Genomic DNA, 8,689 nt, shown 5'->3' with positions numbered 1-8,689 from the left:
GTAAGGTGAAGTAGTTCATTTAATACATGCACAGTGGAGAGAATGTTGGCATACCTCTATGCTACATTAATGTAATGTGGATGATATTTCTTTTGGATATTGTACTTTTGGAAATTTTACATGAATTAAGCACACTGCAAACTAAAATGACTGCTCCCTTGTGTTGAAAAATCAGTCTGAATTAGTCTACAGTACACTATACATAGCAGCTATTAAAATAGGGAAAATGAATTTTGCCAGACTAGTCAATACCAGCTTCTGAAAGTGCAATGAATGAATTACCAAATATATAAAATGTAAAAAAGTGTTATCGGCTCTATTTTATACAATTTACCTCTGAAGTTCAGAAAGTGAAAATGACCAAGTAGAGCTAGCACCTTTTTGAAAGATACACATTTGAAGTAAGGCCAAGCTGTATACTCTATAACCCATAGTACACCCATCAATCATACACTACAACAAAGGGAATTAAAGGTTATTTACATTATACCTAAGATATACAAGGTCTTTTTTAAATAGCCAGTATAACCAGTGAGGAAAGACGGGGAAATTCTTTTTCTTTAAAATCCTAACCTATGCAAAATGCGAAACTCTAGAGTGCCACCTAAGCAGGGAACCAGACTAACGACGTCGTAGCCATCGCATATTGGGCTAAGCGACCAAATAAGCGGCCAATAAAAACACATCAAAAATGTATAACAATAAAAAAAAACTATCTGGTCTGATTATATTATTTAGCAGTGTTTTAAACGACACTGTTGAATCGCTCGATATTCTCATCAGCTGATCACCGTTTGATTTCAATCCACTGAGTCAGTGCATTGAAATTATTGAATGACACTTTACCGCAAATCAGGATGAGGTAACTATCTTTTCAAGAGAGCTATAAGCCAGAATCTTTGGCAGCAAATAGTATCAGGTATGACACAACAAAGAGACAGATATTTCAGCCATGTTGGGTTTATAAGTATCGATGGCTTGAGTAATAAATGTAAGACCTCGACGCTGATATTTATGTTTTGGTCGTCGAGTACTAAAACGTAAATAACATGTGATACTTCTTACATTATAGGACTGCAATTGCTTTAATTCACTTTGAATGTGAAATGTTATGCGGCTATTGCAAACAATGCCCCAAACTAGCATGGGTTGGATATTCAACCAGCGTAGCTGTCAAATTCAGGGTATAATGAACCACGTCTCGTGACAGTATTCAACCTCTAAACATTTTGACCAAGAAATAAATCTCTGCTTTTTTTTCTTTCTGACCACCAGAAATGTCAACAACAAAAAAAATGTGGAGATCAACTTTTTGGTCTAGCAGCACAGTTTATGACTCTAGCCAGCATATGCATAAAATCTCTGAAGTTGCAGTTGCTAGGAATGGCCATCTTAAAATTAAATAAGAATGTAATCAAATAAAAGAAAAAAGTTCACTTTAACACAGCCTAGACCCTAGTCCTACATTTAAGACAAGCACATGTTGAGTTTGTTTAGGTGCTATGTTTTACTATCCAGATAATGACCTTGTATAGCGTGTTCCGATGTCATTGACATCGGAATGAGTAATCAAAGTTTCAGGAACATCTCACACACTTGGCAGCCTATATCGACATTTTCCCACTATGTGTAATTAATATACTTACTGTGCTGTCTTTATCCTGGTGGAATGAAAATAAGACACTAGCAAATGGAAGCATTTTCACGTTCTGTTGACATGCGTTTGAATTTGTTGCAATGCGACGGTAGTCGAGGTATGCCGAAGTAAGTTCAAGTAGGTTCATGTTGGAAATCTGTTTCTTGAACAAAACGAACCGTTGCTTACGGATCCAATAGGCATAAATATTTTTAATTCATTTCATTAAAAAATAATATTTCAACTTAACCTGATTTTGGCATTCTCGGCTTTCATTGCTTTCCAGCTAACTGAAATGTAGGCCAAAGAAACTTGAAAACGGGTCCATTTCTTTTGTGAGAATTTGAATTTATTAGAGAAAAGGCATCAGAATAAGTAAAGTCTGACTAAAACATTGTAACTTTACTTTGTAGAAAAGCATCATTATTTTAGTTGTCAGTTTTGTGAAATAATCCTGAAAATTTTACTTTCGTTGCGATGTTAGTCGACGTAAAAACACACTACACAACGCTGTTAGTTAGGCTGTAAGACCCTGATGCCCACAACATAAATATCAGCATCAGGTCTTACATGTAGGACTACCTATACCCTAGCCTAATATGGAAAACCATTTTTATTTGGAAATGCTGTGCAGAAGAACAGTCTAAGTAATTGTACTAATAATACGATGAGACTCGGGTAAGAGACTTTGTTCTGACAACTGATAAAGCCTTGAGAGAAGTTGGGGAAAAGTCTTAATTCCATTAAATTTATTCTGTTCTTGCTGATGGAAGTACTGATGCTACCATATCTGAGCAAAATTTAGTGTATTTTAAATACCTGTCAATAATAAATTAAGCCCTTTGAAGAAATAATACTGTTGTATATTATTTCTTTTGTTTTGTCTATGGATTGAAATGCATACATTTCATCAAATATTGGCAAGAGAGTCAAGTTTTAAAACAAGCAAAAATGTATGTGTGACAAGTTACTTTTCTGAAACTTTTTGTCAACAAACAAGTATTTGAAAATGGAATAATAGTATGCAACAATATAAAAAAGCAAGGAGAAAATTGGTGTACCATGAAGACCTCCAGAACAGGTTGGTACTTGTGGTCTATGAACTAAGTATAATATCTTTTAAATTTGATTAACTGGAAGATAAAACATATTCCATTAAAACTATTATTCTACACTAAAAAGACCAGATAATCCCTATAGAGGAAAAGACACCTGAAATTAATATGTATGTCATTTTACTGAGTCTTGGCAATTTTTTCATACCTTTTAAAATCAATACTGGAAAGAAAATCAGCTATCATCAATTCTGCTAAGAACCTAGTGGAAAATATGTCCTGCTGTAACTGAATTATCTAGAGTTTACGCATCTTCCATAATTGAGAAGAACTTAAAAGATGTTCTGTTTGATTTGATCCCATGTTTCTGATATCAGGTTAAAGAAGATTAACAGCACTTCTACCCTTCTGCTCAAATTGAGAAACGGTACCAAACAGTGTTTTGCAAAACAACATGTGCAGCATTTAGTCTTTTTTCCGACAAAACAAAATATTTTTAACTAAGAACCACATTTTTGGCAGAAGAGATGCTTCTCAGATTCGGTTGTTGCTGACCTTCAGATGTTTCTATGTAATTTAACCAGATGGACGCAAATTTTAATAAAGGTTTCCAATCATCTTCAATCAGCAGAAATTATTATTTGGTAATGCAGGGTGTGGAGGTTTGTTCAGAAATGTCACTAGAGCCTATCAGTAAAATGCTTTTGCAAGATACAATTCAAAAGCAATTGATGTTTTCTTGAACATGTCAGAACTTTATTTGTTAAAATCATTCTATAAAAATATCTAGTGGTAGATTCAGGGGGTCAAGAATATTGTTTGCTCAGGTTTACTCTGCAGAGGAGATTTAATGATAACATATTATGTACATACATTCTCATTTTAAAATAGTAGATATCAGTTTGTCATGAACATATAATTCTGCATCACAGTCTCCAGTTCTATGGATATGGATGTGCAGAAAAATAAGTTTAGTTAATTTTGTGTTAAAATGTTCCATTTTATTTTTGAAATACATTAAACTTCGAGCTAAACATTTGCTCTCGACATCTATAAAGAATTAGATTACAAAATATAATCCCATTTCTGACATCTCTCCACAACACCTTTCTCATAACTTCTGTTATACGCCCAATAGTTAATCCGGATGCGGGAGGTCATGGGTTTGATCCCCGGCCAAGTCATACCAAAAACTTACAAAAATGGAACTAACAGCTGCCTCGCTTGGTGCTCAGCATTAAGAGTTTAGTGTTAGGACTGGTCAGCCTGGTGTCAGGATAATATGACTGGGTGGGACATCATGCTACATGTCTGCAGCATGATGCCCAAATGCTAGACATCACTACAAACTGCCACACTGCAGATATCGTAGAGATATGACTGAAAAATTGTTAAAGCTACGTTAAAATTCCAAATCATACACACACACACCAATAATTAATCCACACCACTCTCAACTGTTGTTGAATGATACTTAAAAAAGCGTGAGCGAGCTGCAAAAGAGACATGAAAATAAGAGAGAGTAAGCAATCCCTACACTGCACACTAGATACCAATAAAACTAAAAGAAAATAAGGAAGTCTTATGCATCACACAAAATGAAGAAGCCCGAAGTGAACATTATAATGACACAAATACAAGGGGTAGAAAATATGCCATATGCAGCAATAAAAAGAAGCAGAAAAGAAAATAAATGATTAAAATGTAAAACCAGAAGAAAAATGACACAAAGCCATCAAAAGAATGATTTAGTTCTGGTGGGTTGGTGCAAGTGGATAAGAGGAAGTGAGAAATCTTAGATAATTGATTGAACAGAAGCTGGAAATGGCAAGAGCTGAAGGGGGAAAGAAATGATGCCCCATCATCCCTCAACACCCTGTCTTCCTTTCCCTCTCCCTAACCCCAGCACATAATAAATATTGGAAGGAAGGAGAGTGAAATGAAAAAAAGAGATTAAAGGTGACACTTGCAATACAACTGAAAAAGACAAATAAGGGTGAGTAACAGATGCCCACTAGGCATATGACAGAGGTAGGAAATATAGGGAAGAAAGGTGTGAAGATGTGGGTGATGATCAGATATCATTGAACACAAGAAAGCTGAGACTGACACATGATAGATATAACTTCATGAGGATAAGTATGAAAGGTACACAAGGCACATGAAAGAAATCTAATAACTGAGAGTGAAAAAATGCACTGTGCAGTACTTTAGAGAAATCAGGAGAGAGGAAGTCCCACATGACTCATGAGAGAGAAAATTGATAAAATAGGAGAGAGCAGGGACTATTGCTCACAAGAACAGAGGAAATCTAGTAGATGGGAGTTCCTGCAAGAATGTAGGATAAATAATCCATCAACCAGTCAATTGGTTTCCCCATTCAGATTTTATTCAAATTTGGTTGTTGCATCAGTACTCTTTTCAGTCCAAGAGTTGTATTTGGCCAAGCTAAGTTTCATATTTTATGTCTTATTCAGAGGAGTGTTTCAGAAGCATTTATTATGAATAAAAGTGAATAACACTGAAAACTGGCAAACAGTGCAATGCTTTTTTGTCTTCTATTTTCCTATTCTTCATTTCTTTCTCTTTCTTTCTTTGTCTTCTGCTTCTGAATCATTTTTGTAAACACATAGTTTCCTCCTCCATAGAAAAACAAATCAAATGCTTGTATATACATACATCCACACACACACTGGGCAGGCCACCGCCCTTGGTGCCATTTCACAGTATTTTTAATTTTGCAGTATATTTTATTTTAACTTGCAATGGCCCAGTATATCTAACTCTCTCTCTCTTTCTATATATATATATATATATATATATATATATATATATATATATATATATATATATGCACACATGTATTTTTTAGGATCAGTAATGTGAATGGAACATAAGACTTGCCTTTGATGTTAGGAGAAAGGATGGACAACTCTAACCAGGACGAGGGAAATTGTTCAGAAGAAGAGGTATGTATTTATTACTAATCACTCAATACAGGCAGAAATGCTTTTGTTTTTTAAGTTCTCCATTCTAAACAGGGGAGGAACTATGCAGTTCTTTTATGGATGAGTATAGATATAGAGACTGTTGGATGATGGTGCAGTTTTATTTGAGTGCATATCCCTTTTGCATGGATAAAGCCATAAATAAATCAATACATCAAGAAATATTAAGTCTAGCACTCTCTACATGTATACAGCACTAAAAATTAATAGACCAGTCAACCCTGAGTATTTCACATTAAAATATTGCTAGACCAGTCAGACACATTTTGTGGATTAAAAAAAATACAGGACTAGTCATGCATGAAGATTAATAGGAAAGTAAACAGTCTAATAATTGACACTTATACACATTGTAAATAATGACACACAAGCTTCATTTGTAAATTCCAGTTCTTTTTAGTTAAAAATCAAAGCAACATTTTTAAGATAATCTATGATGAAGAAGTGTAAGGTCACAAGGACCTTGTAGGACTGTACAGGGAAGGGGCAGGTCCACTCCAGACTTCTTTTTGTAAAGATGAATTAAGTGTTTCTGTGTACTGCATATACTTATGAGCATCCTTTTGGGACTTAAGAATAGTGTTGTTCTGATTATCAATTAAAATTTATCATCAGTTGGTTGAGCGAACCAATAAAATAATCGATTGTGAAACTCCATAGTTGATTGACCTTTTGTATGGCGCTAAATAGCCAGACAGTGCTGGTGCACTGTTAAAATACAATCAATTAATCGGGTGGCCGAGTGGTCTAAAGTGCTGTCCATTACTGATCGCTGCCATCTCATCTCTCTGCGTGGGTTCAAGGCTAGGATTCGGCCAATGTGGGTATGTGAGAAAGCTTGCCAGTAGCTTCTTGTGGGTCGGTGGTTCTTTCCAGGGTTTTCCCGGGTTCTTCCTCCACCATTAATACTGGCCGCCATGCATAGCCTATCGTGTGCTGAAAAATTTCGTTAAATCCCACAACAACAACAACAATCAGTCAATCAATCAACCATAATTGATTGTGTGTAAATGGAGACTACTTCTTTTTAAATGCATGTAAAACTCGTAGGTTAGTAAAACTTCTCTGTAAATGGGAACTTTTAAAGCTGAATATGGCTCACAATACACTAAAGCTGATCTGAATTATTTATTTCCTTCACAACTTACAAATATTAAACCATACCATATTTCATAATTAGGAACATATAGTCATGATTACATAATTAAGTTGTTAAACTGTTGAGTTAATAAATTTAAATAAATTCTGACAGTTTGTTTCAGTAAATGTAAAATCCTTTCTAGTATTTGTAAATAAAGACAAGAAAACCATGTCCTTCTATACTTTAAATTATAGACACATCACATATGAATGAAAGGATTTTGAGGACTGCAGCACATAGACTGATCAGTCATAAAAAGTTCCTTTCATTTAACAAAAAGTTGTACAACATAAATAACAAACAACACAATAGAAAAAAATTAATATTTTTATCAGTTTAAAGTATACATGACATTAAAAGAGATTATTACTGTACATTTATTAACATTTTGAACTCTTGTGGTGGAACTGATTATTGATTATGAAATTCTGTCAGATTCCTATCACTGTTTAAAAATATGGAAAGTTGTCAATTTTAATACAGATAATAGATTTTGTCCTTAAGTGTGATAATATTTATGACAAATTTAAATATTAAACATTTTCTTGCATCAGTGACAAGGATGAAATGAAGACTGCTTAATGTTTTGATGGTTTTTACAACCATGTACATAAAAATGTAAATAAAGAATGTCTGAGTGTTGATAAGGAAGAAACTATAGATGTTGTCTGTTTGAAATGCAGCTCAAATTTGAAGTTATTCTGAAAACAAATTAAACAATGTATATCATTAAGTGTAACGAAACATCAAAGATCCAAATATTAAACTGGAATCTACTGAGTCTGAAATGGTTTTGTAAATTTTTAAACCCTCAGACTTGGTACATTTGTCTTGACCAAATGAAAAACAAGTTATTTCAGTGGCTGGTTTTTTTGTGTGCGTTTGTTAGTCTTTCCCTGTTAAAATGTTAAAAGATGTTTTTCTTGTCAACCTTGAATCTTTACATTTCAAAGAAAGTATCTTTATGTTACCATTTATGGTTTACTTTGGCATATCTGTGGGAAATTATACAAGTTCCACCATGTATTTTGTTTAATCTCCAGAACATGTTATAGTGTGTCAAAAATTCAAGTTTTACACAAAATCTTCAAATTTGCATCATGAACTAGTCATTTTGGAGGGTCTAATGCATTGTGCAGGGTCTAGTTTGTAATTGTATAGAAAAAATTACATAGACATTCCTAAATTCTTCAAAAATGTCACATAGCAACAATATATCTTGTTTTCTCATAATAGTCATATCGCTAAGTGTTTGTTGATCAGCATGAATACTTGAAATATTGAAACATAATTAGCAGGTCCACATGTCTTTTTCTATTTCAGTTATTTTTAGCTCCACTGGTCATAGATCAGAAGAGCTTACGGCAGGGGTCTCAAAGACATAGCCATTGGACCACAAGCAGGCCATGGAGTTATTACCAGTGGCCCACAACGGCACCTTGAATTTGTCAAATAATTAAAAATGCAAATTGTTTCTTTACAGGAGCAAGTTTTGATAAAACTTGGATTCTTACATTGTTTACTTCTTATTTTTCCATTATTTCAACTGGCTACCTTTTATATGTATGAAAAGGTCTCAGTGATGCCACCCTTGGGCCATTGTACTAGTTAGTCCTCATGTGGCCCTCATGGTGATTTGAGTTTGAGACCCCTAGCTTATGGGATGGTCTGTTGTCCATCGTACTACCATTAGTACAAGTTTGTTATCACTACTCCTCCTAAACTTCTTGGAGGATTGCCATGAAACGTTTCACAAACATTTATCCGTTTTTTCTGGCTGGTCCTAAATGAAAATTGTGCTGTGCACACATCCAGTATGGTTGCCTCAGTTGTCATCTTGAAAATCATG

The 8,689-nt window shown here is 34.3% G+C and overlaps 1 long non-coding RNA gene across 1 annotated transcript; it reads left to right on the top strand.

Annotated features, from left to right (window-relative positions):
• Positions 1-742: 742 nt before the first annotated feature.
• Positions 743-8,292, top strand: LOC149796418 (uncharacterized). Its single transcript, XR_016421431.1, has 3 exons — positions 743-862; positions 5,564-5,660; positions 8,164-8,292. It is a non-coding gene; the product is annotated as an uncharacterized LOC149796418 (long non-coding RNA).
• Positions 8,293-8,689: the final 397 nt, after the last annotated feature.

This window comes from Sinohyriopsis cumingii, chromosome 6 (genome assembly GCF_028554795.1).
Source record: "Sinohyriopsis cumingii isolate HCF-2022 chromosome 6, ASM2855479v2, whole genome shotgun sequence".
Classification (NCBI taxonomy): Eukaryota; Metazoa; Mollusca; class Bivalvia; order Unionida; family Unionidae; genus Sinohyriopsis; species Sinohyriopsis cumingii.
Note: the sequence above shows the minus strand (reverse complement) of the source record. Positions and strands in the feature narration are given on the sequence as shown.